Source organism: Puma concolor, chromosome B1 (assembly GCF_028749965.1).
Source record: "Puma concolor isolate L17-30 chromosome B1, mPumCon1.1.hap2, whole genome shotgun sequence".
In the NCBI taxonomy this organism is placed as follows: Eukaryota; Metazoa; Chordata; class Mammalia; order Carnivora; family Felidae; genus Puma; species Puma concolor.
This window is the reverse complement of record NC_141670.1, coordinates 47,167,096-47,180,687: the sequence shown is the minus strand read 5'-3', so window position 1 is coordinate 47,180,687 and position 13,592 is coordinate 47,167,096. Positions and strand designations below refer to the sequence as shown.

At 42.0% G+C, this 13,592-nt stretch overlaps 1 protein-coding gene across 12 annotated transcripts in view; it reads left to right on the top strand.

Annotated features, from left to right (window-relative positions):
• The window catches only part of UNC5D (unc-5 netrin receptor D), a 568,239-nt gene that overhangs the window by 329,928 nt on the left and 224,719 nt on the right, over nucleotides 1-13,592 (top strand). The gene's annotated exons all lie outside the window — the stretch shown is intronic.

Below are 13,592 nucleotides of genomic sequence, written 5' to 3'. Positions count from 1 at the left end.
TGTAATAGCCTGCTGTTCAGCCTCTTGCTTCTGTATCTTAAAACATGGAAATGGGCTTTAAAACTGCATTTGTTTGACCCACGTAGAACTCCAAAAAAGAAAAAGGGGGGTGGGGGAAGAAGAAGAAAATTGCTTTTCAGGTGAGTCCAAGAGGTTTTTATCATATTTCAGCATCAATGTTTTCATCATCTCAAACAGACTTAGAAGGACAGAAACTTCCTTCCTCCTCCCTTAAAATGTCTTCATTCCCCTACCACCATTATCCCACCGTGATGGTCCCCATAAAATCTCTTTTGTGAGCCCAGGAGTGTAAAAGCTCCTCCAGAAAGAAATTGAGAGAAGGAGGACAGACTTGGTTATTGTTGTTTTATTCAAATGCTGCCTTTTGAGAGTGCCATAAAGAATACGGGACAAGGGGGATTTATTTGAGGACTCAAGGAATTCATAGCAGATGTCGATGGTTTTAGGGATTGAGAATAGGAATGAATTGCTATTTGCAGAGACATTTATGTTTCTTGGGAAATGAAATCTTCTTCTCAAAATACGCATTTCACCTTCACTCTCCTGGCAATTTGAGAGGCCCTCTCCTGCCTGTTGACTGGGCCCTAGTAGGCCAAGGAGAAGAGGTCATTTTGTAAGCTGTGCTCTTTGATGTAAGAGCCATGGGAAACCGTTGTCCTGTAGTTATTTAGTTAATTTTAGCCAACAAATACTTTTTGACTCTAAAGTAGCAGGTCATCTGACAGAGGGGATATGTTTGGTTTTACCTTAACACAACCAGCTCTGTGATCCCTGCCCGGCTTCGGCTAGGCTAGTCGGCGCATTTGACCCTTGTCAGGGTCAAATTTCCCAGTCTCTCTCTGGGAAAAAAAGAGAGAACAAGCAGCACAGGGATTTCAACATGGCCTTCCTCAATTTGTGGCTTTTCCACATCACTTTTCCTGTTCCTCCTCTTCCTCTATGTCTCTGAGGTCCAGGTGACCTATTCTGTGATTTATTATAAATAACGTCACACTAATCTGTCACCTCCAATCTCTCTCACCTCCATACTTGCTCATTTAATTTCTGATTGTCACCTGCTTGCTAGAAAGCTCCGGGTTTTCCCCTGGCTTACAAAGTTTAGCAAAGAATGGCTCCCAACTCACCTTTGTTCATTTCCCATAACCTTCGATCATGTGCGCTATATCCTTCCAAGCCATTGGCTGTTCTGCAAATCACTGTCGCTTCTCTGACATGTGCCTGTGCTCCTGCAGTTTCCGCTTTGACCATGTGGACCATGGTGGTTAAGATCCCAGGAGACACGGCAGCCTTGCTGGTCGCTGGTTCCAGCTCTACTCCTTAGTTTTGTGATGGCGGACAGTTTACGCATCTCTCTGTGTCTTCATGTCTCCAGTGATGAAAGGGTGCCTACTTCATAGAATTATCACAAGACTTACAGGGACTGATAACTAGAAAGTATTTCAGATTGTACCTGGCACAGAGTTAGGCTTATCAGTCATGAGCTATTTGAGCCTCCATAGAACCAGCATCACTCTTTCGGAGGCGTGTTAATACTTACTAAAACTAATTGCACTGAATTAAAATTGTAGCGCCTCAGTCAATTTTATGCAGATCATGGCTAATACAGTCTCTTAAAAATCCATGCTAGGGCAGCCCTAGGATCTAACTCTTCCAAGCATGATAGGATCAAAGGATGTTACAAATGGAGAAACCTTTTCCATCATTTCTTAACTTTTTTAGAGGCATCTGATACTTTTGTGGTAACAATTACCAATCTCTTCAGGGTTCAAAACATCGTTTTGACATTCTTGCATATGATATGCACATATGAATGTGATGAAGATGTGATTTTTAAGTAAAAAAATTACCATTAAACCCTATATTATGCAATTAATGGTATCTCCTATATTTGTAACATATTTTTAGTTTCCTCCTATGTCGCAAGTGACAGATTTTTTAATTGATTTAAAATTATTTATGCAAGTCAAGACATGGTTCGTCATTAAATATTGCATTTGACTTGGGGACCAGTGTACATTAAAATGTAAATTGAAATTTAACTATGTTTAATGCCATTAAGCATCAAAAGTGGAGGGAAAAAAACTGCCTTTAGGACCTTGCTTGAAATTCTTTTCATTTGCTTGTAGGAAAAGAAAAAAAAAAGCACTTTTTTTTTTAATAACTTTCATGTTTTGTTGAAATAAGATTTCTGGCTGCTATTTGCAAGTACTTCCCAGCAAATAACACATTGCACATGAGGATAGTCTTTATTCCCAATAAATGAAAAGCCAAATTGGATATAATTGTCACTATGTTTCTCCTTTTTGAGATTGGTATTTGAAGTACTAAAGACATCTTAATGTGCTAAATAAGGATTTTGATAGATGAATGTAGCTTATGAATCTGATGACAATTGTCTTGAGGGGACTTTGCAAAATTAGTATCATTTTTATATTATTCATTAAATTATTGTAGTTCAACATCAGAGCTCCTTATGCTTCCTACATTTAGCCAGTGATGCATTAAGAATTTAACAATTTTGAAACCACAGCCAGCAGACCTTCCCTGGCAGCTGGCGCCTCCCACCAAGGGGTGTATGTATCGACTGCGGTGACTTGACATGATCGCAGTAGGTAATCACTGGCATGATATCACCTCGACATCGTTCAACTTTAAAGGGAAACGGGATAGATCAAGTACTTTATTTATTTAACTTGTATTTTTCTTGACACGGCCCCACCCGCATTTTCGGTTAGATATGCAGATGCCTGGCTTCCACCCCAGGCCTGTTGGGTCAGATTCTGACCCATGACTCACTAAGTCCGGTGCAAGGTCTGAGGTTCTATTATTTTCAAGAGCTCCTAGATGACGCTGATGTTGCCAGCCGGTCTGTGGGCCATCCATGGAGTAGCAAGACCATAAAAACAAACAAAGGAACAGAACGTTTATGACACACGATTTGGGAAATACTGATTTAACCCATTCATCCAGCGTCATCATTTGATAGCTGAATAAATGATGTTCAGAAGGGTTAGGTGGCTTGACCACAGGTCACCCAGCAGATGGTGCTTTGCTACTAAACCTTGTTGACTCCTTTCTATCAACTGGAATTTGAGAACCGTCCTAGCAAGAAAGGTTCACGTGCACATAAGTTGTTTCCTTGAGGGAAGCAGTGATTGCTTTTCCATTCCGTTGCTGAGGAAATTCCTACTCATGGTGAAGTTCCTGCATATGTTGAATATATTTCAGTGCGTATAAGTTACACACGTTGTATGTGTATGTACATGAAGTCAAACGCATCGCTGCCTTCGTGTCCAAAAACCAGTATGGGCTTTGTTTTAGTAACCAAAGTGCCTGTCATCTTAAACTATTGTCTTCTCCTTAATAATTCCACAGTGTGTCAGAGAGATGTTGGCCGCCTTCCAAATGCCCGGGGCTGGAAATAGCCGAGGCCCCGTCTCAAAAACGATTTTCTAAAGGTAAAAATAAATAAATAAAGCCAACCCACACGTACGGCCACCAGGTTGGCAGAAGCCCGTCTCCAGGGAGGGACTCCCACAGGCCTTCTCTTGTTTGTCTGATTCTATCCAGCTGGAGGTGGTCGGGCCGCTGTAGCATCTGTTGGTTCTGCTGCTGGATGGTTGTCAAAACCAGGAATATTCAATTATTCGGGGTTGTTTATTTTCATGTGTGAACATTTGGCTGCTTAGCTATTGCTTTTCTTTCCCGCTTTTCTCCCTCTTCTTCATCTGCTTACACAGTGTTTTGCCTGTATCATTAACCCTTGGTCGATCACTCGCTTCTTGAGACTTGGGCCTTTTTTCCCAGTAGAAGATCTGGGGCTGGAGAGATGGGAGCCTGTGCTTGTTAGAGTCACATAGCAAGTTGGCCGCTTAGAATGAAACACAGCAGGAAACCACTGTTTGCTCGATTTATTTTAGTTCAGTTTTTCATTTTTTTTTATGTTTATTTATTTTTCAGGGAGAGCTAGAGAGAGCATGAGAGACAGATAGAGGGAGACACAGAGGAGGCTCCAGGCTCTGAGCTGTCAGCACAGAGCCTGACATAGGGCTCGAACTCCTGGACCATGAGATCATGCGTGACCTGAGCTGAAGTCGGACGCTCAACCCACTGAGCCACCCAGGCGCCCCTTTGTTGATTTTTTTTTAAAGAAAAGATCTATAAAGTATACAGCCTGAATATCATTTAAATAGGCTGCTTTTTTGAGGCACGCCTAAAATACCTTTGCAGTTGTGCCAAGAATGAGTGAAGAGTTTAAAGGAGAACCTCATTTAAAAGCTATGAAATTCTCTACCTCATTTTCCAGGCACACATTAAAACAGTATTATTTTTATTTGTTTCTTTTTGGAGGGTAGTGGTATCTTTTTTAAAACTATAGAAGAGAGACATCCAATTAAGCCTCCATTATGGATCTCAGCTTCATGGCTCTGATAAATAACTTCACCTGCTAAAAACTGCCGATGACCCCCTCCTGACAGCAAATTAAATAATAAGAATAAATGTAGGCACATCTGCCTGATATTCAAATGCAGCCTTAACCTACTTTTGTAGCTTTGTCTCCCACTACATCCCTGCAAGCGTGCTGAGATCCCACTACGGTAGCACAGCTTAGACTCTGGGACATGAGACTCACTTTTCCCCTCTGTGATGTGCTCATATTCTTTCTCTTCCCTGGAGCATATTCTCAGGCCCACTGTGCACCATCCTGCAGCTTCCCACCTAATTCCTACATCCGAGGCCTGTCTCATATGCTGTCTCCTTTATGAAACCTAGTTGAGCAAATCCCTTAACACTAATTGACCTCAGCAGCTGACACACCAACTGAGCCATCGACAAGATACCTCCCCTGTGGTATCTCCAGCTTCAAAACTGAAAAATCTAAATACCCACCTCTCTGAGTTCTCATAGCATTTATTTAGCACTTATCCCATGGTATTTATTATAATTTGCATAGAGTCACAGGTACTGTGAACTTGCTTGTGGATTTGTTCCCTTTCTTAGAATGTAATCTGATGTGAGATTCGACTGTATTACCCTCATTGTCTTGACCCCTGAGCCTACTGCAGAGACTTCTTTTTTTTTAAATTTTTTTTTTCAACGTTTATTTATTTTTGGGACAGAGAGAGACAGAGCATGAACGGGGGAGGGGCAGAGAGAGAGGGAGACACAGAATCGGAAACAGGCTCCAGGCTCTGAGCCATCAGCCCAGAGCCCGACGCGGGGCTCGAACTCACGGACCGCGAGATCGTGACCTGGCTGAAGTCGGACGCTTAACCGACTGCGCCACCCAGGCGCCCCTTTTTTTTTTTTTTTTTAATTTTTTTTTTCAACGTTTATTTATTTTTGGGACAGAGAGAGACAGAGCATGAACGGGGGAGGGGCAGAGAGAGAGGGATATATGACCCTTGTATTAGGAATGTTTGGTTTGAAAAGGCAACCTTATCAATGCCAGATATGATTCTCTGAAAGGGCATTTGTTAGTTATCTTGATTGGGCCACTGTGCCGACATGGTGTCTGGCTTCTTAGCAAATCTGTGGCTTACCGGGACGTTATTATAAGGATCATATTTGTCCTCCCTGCCTTGTGCACTACTCCTAATAATCTTCACTGCCATAAAGAGAGGGTCAAAAGGGATTTGGGAGCAGGTGAATCATTACAACCATACAACTCTGTGATACGCAGTATACGCTCTGAAGGAGACCTTGGCCGCCAGCTCCACCTGCTCTGTTCCCTTCCTCCCTTTCCAGAACATGGAATTTACTCACAGGTTATGGGGAAAACTTGTCAAGACCTCTCTGTACTTGGTGGCGATTGCACAAAACCCTGAAACTCTCCTTTCTTCCCCTCTTCGTGGAAGAATGTGGCCAAAGTGAAGAAAAGATATGATTTTACTCTGTCAACGGTCAGTCCTTTCCTTTAGACTGAAATTAATTTGCAGTTGACCCTTGAACAACATGGGAGTTAGGAGCGCTGACCTCCTCCCATGCAGTCAGAAATCCACCTTTGTAACGTTTGACTCCCAGTGACTTAACTGCTAATACCCTATTGTTGACTGGAAGCCTTACCTATAACACTACCGATTAACAAATATTTTGTATGCTATGTATATTATATACTGCATTCTCAAATAAAGCAAGCTAGAGAAAAGGAAATGCTATTAAGAAAATCCTAAGGAAGATGGGGCGCCTGGGTGGCTCAGTCGATTAAATGTCTTTACTCTTGGTTTCCGCTCAGGTCATGATCTTACAGTTTGTGAGTTCAAGTCCCGCATCTGGCTCTGCACTGACAACGTGGAGCCTGCTTGGGGTTTTCTCTCTCCCCCTCCCATGCTCTCTCTCTTTCTCAAAATAAATTAATTTAAAAATCCAAAATCGTAAGGAAGAGAAAATACATGTTCATTGCTGTCCAGTACGTGTAGAAAAAAATCCACACAGACGTGTACCTACACACTTCAAACCTGTGTTGTCCAAGTATCAACTGTATGTGAAAATTACTGAAGGATATGAGAGCCTGGACCTCTAGATGAAGCTGTGCACTGTGTAAGGGCATCTAGCCGTGGAAGGGAATGGGGAGGCTGAGAAGCATCCCACACGCCAGCAGCCAGGATGTGTACCTGGCACATGGTTGCAACCGCCTGAGGGAAGGGTCTGGTTTTCCTACGCACAGAGGTGGTATTTTCAAGCCTTGTGTTTGCGTGTGTCTGATTTACACAAAGGTGTCACATTGGCTTGTAGCCACAGGACTAGGTACATAATTTGTGGTACTGAGTGCAAAATAACAACGTGGGGTCCCTTGTTCAAAAATTAAGAATTTGAGGCCATCGAGCAGTCAAGCATGGGGCCCTGGGGAAGCCCACTGGTCCCATGCCCGTGAAGCTGGATGTCAGTGGCAGTGATGCGATGGTTCAGGAAATCACCTCCTACGAGGTAACATCGTAGGGTCTGAGTTTTAAAATGCATGTTTGGGGTCAAGCTGGTAACTAGATATACCCATTGGCACATTATTCTTTTGGCCACGTTCTCCTGTAAACTGTGCCTAGCTAGGCAAGCAAGGGGTGCATGCCTGTTGGCGATTCTCTAGAAGGAATAACTGCATGACGTGAGCAGGTGAAATACACACTAATAGAGGTTTTATTATTTTTTTAATTTTGACATAATTTCAGACTTCAGAAAAGTTTGTAGTACAAAGAATTCCCCTAAGTCTTCTACTGAGAATCATCAAATGTTGCTTTGGAGTTCTCTTTCTGTGTTGATAATATGCTTTCGTATATAGACTATTGTGGTTTGTTTTCTGACACGTTTAAGATTAAATTGCAGACAGGATGCCCCCTTTCCCTTAAATACTTAATCGTGTATGCTTTTTAAAGAACAAGGATATTTTTTGACATAACTAGTAGTATAATTATGAAGAAATTAACACTGATACAATACTATTATCTAGTCCTGAGACCTTATTCATATTTCACCCATGGTTCAGTAATCTCCTTTGTTACAATAACAACAAAAATTCTAGATCATGGGTTACATTCAGCTGAGAGGTCACTTTAGTTTTCTTTAATCGGGGTAATTTCTCAGTCCTCTTTTGTCATTCATCACATTGAGTTTTTGAAGTGTAAATGTCACTTATTTTGTACAATGTCCTTTAATTTGAACATGTAAAAGGAAACAGCAGCCACCGAAAAAAAGGACTCCCATTGGTCACATCTGGGACAATTTGAGTATCAAAATGATTGAGAGTGATGGATTATAACTCAGTACATAAGAGCCCAGAAATCCATACTGGTATTTTGAAAAACATGACTGAATGAACATATAAATAATGGAGGGCAAAGGGAGAGCCCTCCCTCATGGTAGAGTAAATGGATCAGTGTGAAAGGAATGATGGAAATGGAAAATCATAGTGGCACCATTAGAATATTAGAATATTAATTGATTCAGACAAGTATCACGGATGCTTAAACTAGAGGGTAGAAGTTTCAGGAGTAACAGGATGTTTGTATATCCTCAAAGTATCTCTCCACAAGATACTTCTTAATAATTACCAACAGGAAATGAGTAGCTTTTCAGTGGAAAATCCAGCCCTATACCATCTTAATCAAGTGATCAGTGTTGACGACAGCAATGGGACCTGCCGGCAGTGTATGTCTCCAAATGTGATGGACAGAGCGGACTGAATCACTTAGTGATGTTTCTTCCAAAAATGTCTGATCTATATTTAACCGGAGGGAAACGTTGGACAAACCTAAATTGAGGAACGTTTTACATAATAGGTCATTTTTAACTTCACATGTCTCTCAAAATGCCAGCCCTGTGTGTAAAACCGCAGGGATGTTCTGGGGATACAAGAAACTTCAAGATAGACATGCTACATCTTTCTGTAGCATCAGTTATCATTCCCCTTTTAGGTCAGTCAAGTATAAACATGGATACAAGGGGTAGAAGGCAATATGTCCTTAAACTGTGAAAATGCAACTTCATTCTTCAAAGCCACTTTGTGTGGGACGCCTGAGTGGCTTAGTTGGTTAAATGTCCGACTCTTGATTTCGGCTCAGGTCGATCTCATGGGTTTGTGGGTATGAGCTCCTCATCGGGCTCTGCACTGACAGAGAGGAGCCTGCTTGGCTGGGATTCTCCCTCTCTCTCTCTGCCCCTCCCCACCTCTTCTCTTTCAAAAACAAAACAAAACAAATTTGTGCATGTCAGGTCTTCTTAGGCTCCACCCATAAATGCAGTGGAGATAGGAATTTGTTCTCTTCTGCCAGCAGGGGACACTTCAGTAGAAATTGTGAGAAATACTGTACAATAAGAGATTGTGATTCTATGAACAGAGTAGAATGATTTGTATGGAATTGATATAAATTGTGCTACTTTTGCTTCACGTGTGCACAATTGAAAACACCCACCTTAAAAATGGGTATTCCCAGTTAGCAGCACTTTGCTTTACAACATACCACACAGTGGATGATGGGGCGGGGGGAACCCTCCCCAAATAATGTTCCTTCATGCTGCTTATTGCCAACCATTATTTGACCAAGAAGAATTTGCAAAAAAAAAAAAAAACACAGCCTCCACCTTTTTGGGAAATAAAGGCTCGATTCAGTCTGCTGCTCTTGTGGTAATTAATAAACCTTAAACTTCCAAGAAAATGGCCGTGTCTATACTTCAGTAAAAGTTTATCAGGGAAGAGGATATAGGTTTTATTTCATCCCTTATTTTCTCTACTAAAGAAACCTTCTGACAGAGAAGCAAAACAGAAATAAAACTTTGTTAAATCTTTGAGGACTCTGAACTTAGTGATAGTATTCTTAAATTAGTTTTGCATCTGTCTACCAGAATAAGAACATTCCAGAAATTTGATAAGTAGCAAAGGAATGCTAACTTAGATGAGGCAGTGTTAGCTATCTATGCGTAATTAAGTATCTACCATGTTCTAGATAGCACAACCATAAATAAAATTCTATTCCTTCCCTTGAAGAGTTTACATTCTAGTGATGGGCCATACTTAAAAACAAGTATTTTCAGTGGTTCGTGGCCCATGGTAAACTCCACATGTTTTAGGAGCCCATAGGAGGGACAATTTGCTGCTTGTCAAGATCTATGTCAGTTAATATCTGAGCTAATTCCCAAGGAAGAAGGAGCATTAATAATTAAAAAAAAAAAAAAAAAAAAAACAGATCTTCAGGCTAAAGACAGAGCTTGGGTAAAAGCACGGAAGGTGGAACAGTAGGAACTACCACATGGGAAACAAGGAGGTGCAGCTACCAGCTAGAAGTAGAGAGATCACATTATGGAGGGTGTTTGAATTCTCTGCTGGGTTTACATTCATCCAGGATGTGGTCTGGTGCCATCGAAGTGTCATAAGAAGGACAATGATGTGGCTTTATTTTCTAAATCCCCTGCCATCCCATTCACTAGAGACAGAGTTAAGGGGGACAAGATCAGAGCAGCAGTCCAGGAGTGAAATTATGTAAATGGTTAAGGGATGAGCAGAGGAAGAGCCATGAAGAAGACTGAAGATGGGAAAGAAAAGTTGAAGAGGCCCAGGAATGTGCAAGAGGGGGTGCAGACTTGTATGAAGGAATAAATGGTCCTCAGTGTCCATGCCATCCAAAGATCAAGTGAGCGGGCTCAGTGAGATTTGAGAACATAAAGGTTTCTGTGGATCTGGGCAAAGCAGTGTAATGAGAGGAGGGGTTAGAAGATCATAGTGGATCTAAGAATCCATAGGAGCTGAGAAAGCAGAGGCAGTATGAACATCCCATTCCAAAAATTTGACCAAAGAGAAAAGCTAGAGAAAGAGCTAGAGTTAACCATTTGAAGACTAGACTGCAATTTAATACAACATGAATACTAACAATTGTTATTTCTTTACCGTGATAATCGCCTTCCTCCTTCTAGTCTTAACATCTTAAAACCCATTCTCCACACTGAAGCCAGAATGGTTATTTAAAAAAAAATAATAATAATAATACAAGGGTGCCTGGATGGCTCAGTGGTTTAAAGCGTCTGACTCTTGGTTTCAGCTCAGGTCGCCATCTCACTGCTCATGAGTTCAAGCCCCAAGTCAGGCTCTGTACTGGCAGTACTGAGCCTGCTTAGGATTTGCTCTTTCTGTCTCTCTGTCCCTCTCCTGCTTGCACTGTCTCTGTCTCTCTCAAAATAATTAAATAAACTTTAAAAAAAAAAAAACTACAACCCAGATCATGTCGTTCCCTTGGCCATACTTCTCCCACTGGCTCCATGGGAATTAACCGGCTCCTCTTACTTACCCTTATACCACAATGCTTTCTTTCACTGTCCCAAACACTGTGACTATGTTTCTTCTTCAAATATCCATGATTGTCCCTATTTCATAGCCTTTTGCCATTCGCTTTCCCTGGAAAACTCCCCCAGACCTCTAGGGGGCCAGCTCTTTCATGTCAACTTTAGTCCCTCCACATTTTTTGTTAGGTCTCTTCATAAAACTTAGTCTAAAACATGGATTTTGCTACCAAAAAAGTGAACAATTTGTGCTGACGTGGCGTCTTAGATCCTTCCTGTTCTGGCAAGATTGATTTAAGGGAAAGCAAAATACAGTGTTCCTTTCTTCCACTCAGTTGCTATATGGGGCCAAGCAGAAGACAGGGATACTAGATGTTTGTGGTATATTCCAGTGTTTATGTGCTTCAGACACTGGCCACATCCTGTCCTGATTGACCTTCCCAGCCTCGGGGACACCTGGAGTGGGAGAAGAATCGAAAAAGCTAGCATTGCAGGTTAAAAATATGTATTCTTCTCACTGTTAGGTTGGCTTTTTCTTTTTGACTCTCTTCCCCCTCCTTTTATTCCCCACCCCCATCTCAGCAGTACTAGTACTGAATTGTAATGAGATGGTGAGTATTGAAAGCTTAAGGTTACTTTTGGGTCATTTCTTTTTAACCTCATTGCTCATTCACATCCTTCTAATCTGTGGAGGGCTGCAGGGCACTGAGAAAGTCAGGAATGATTCTTCATGTCTTTGTTGTTCTTAAAACTCTGTCTGATCAACCATGGAGTTCGTTTTGCATTAGCTATAAGTAAACACTGGTGCGGCTTTGTGGGGCGGAGCGGTGTGGGGGTGTGTGGCTAAGTGACATCGTGGACAGGGAATCCGGACAGTAGAAAGATGAGCAGTGGGACCTTTCGTTACACTTCTTCAGAGCTGGGCATCCTAGTCTTGTCAATGATTCCTGGGACTGCACTATTTTTTTTTCCTCCATCAAAAGGACTTTGATTCAGTGTCTCTTTCTGTGTTCATCTAAGACTCAGTGTCCCCATTCGCACAGCAAGTAGAGCAGTCATACTCTCAAACCCATAAGATATGGAGCTTTATAGGTATGTTGTCCCTAGAGCATTCAGGGGAACATGATATAAAGATATAATGTGTGATTTATTAGCTTTATTTTAATTTAGTATTTTAAAAACAAGGGAGCACAGAGTGTCTATATTTTCACCTAATAACTTTTCCCTATTGAAGATTGTTAATATCTGCTATTTAGGTCAAACTTCAGCCATCCTTTACATACTGATACAGCCAAATCAATATAATTGATACACAGAAGGTGCCTTTACGGGAACTTAGAGTCAAAGCCAACCTCAGAAAGCCTTCTATAGGCATGGTCCCTTGTATGGAGTCCTACCCATAGTCCTTTGCTGTGGAAAGCAGTGTTGGTCAGCCTGGGTGGTCATGCTGTGTACCTGTCACGTCCATGGGACCAAGAATGTACACCTGAGTTTGCTGCATAGGAGTAAATCCAGTCTGAGAGACCCTCTCAAGAAGGATTAAAGTGATTATGTACTTCTAGATTCTTGCTTTTCTGTGTATGACTTGATCCTGAAGAAGAATCGGTTGTTGGCAGAGGCAACAGAAGAGGGCAAAGAAGCATGTTGTGGTGGCCCTGAGACATGAGAAGGCATGAGTGGGTGCAAGCAACAGAGAAGTAGGGGCCATTAAGACAATAGACAGGAGGCAATTGATTAGGAGGGGCAAAGTGACAGGCTGTCTGTGTGCTAGGAGGACTATGCAGTCACCCAGTTAGTAGAATAACACTGGATCTCCACGTCCTCTCGCTGGGCTTTGTTAGGGTCTCTTTAAGACCTACTTGTCTGTGATGCTTACTCTTTCTCTCAAGCCTAGTCTGTGGTCTTTCTTGGTTTCCATTCAGCCCTGGACTCAAAATTAACATTCTTGTCCTTCTAATTTTCAGTAAATACTCAATTTTTGATGGAATCTGAATGAATTTTGCTTCCTTGTAAACAAAAGAGGCCAAATGCAATGGAATGTATTGCATTGGGAATAGCTCAATAGAGAGCAAGTTAAATTACTGCTCAAAGCATTTTGTAAAATCACAGCTGCTTCACTCCACCATAATGTGTCTCTGTTGCCGAACGCTGCCTTCACAACACCACTGTTTGCCTGACAGACTGTGCCACTTGGTGTGCAAGGGGTCGTGACACACAGTACTACTTATAAAGTGATTTATGGATAAAAGCAATTGGACATCAGAGGGATTGCAGAGCACAGGGGATCTAGCAAAGCCCCAGAGTTCTTCCGTGGCCCTGAAAAACAGCCTTGAGGAGTCTCTGCGTGACAGGATCCCTGGCATCAGGCAAATGCCTTACTGTCCCAATCAAGAGAACCTGCTCATTGCTTGGCACTGGGATGGGATCAGGGACAATGCAGAGAGGCCCATGGGACTCAACTATGGCCAGAGGGGTCACCCCTTTGCTATTGCTGCAAGCTTTCACTCAGCAGGAGGTAAGCCTACAGTATTCAACAATTTTAGGAAAGAGAAACGCACATGTGGAATTGGGCTTAGGTGCCAGTTGTCCCGCAAGGAGACACGGCGAAATCAGAACTAAAAGATCCAGAGCAAAGACATGAAGTGAAAGATAGGAACAGCCTGGCATCAGTATGGATCAGTGGTCAAGAAATGTGCAGAGTTCATTGATCTCAGCAAGGCAGAGGGCTTAAGACAGGCTGGCAAGGAAAGCCCATACAGAGGAAGGAATTGACCTGACAGGAAGCCTTTTATATACTTCCTCTGGGAACT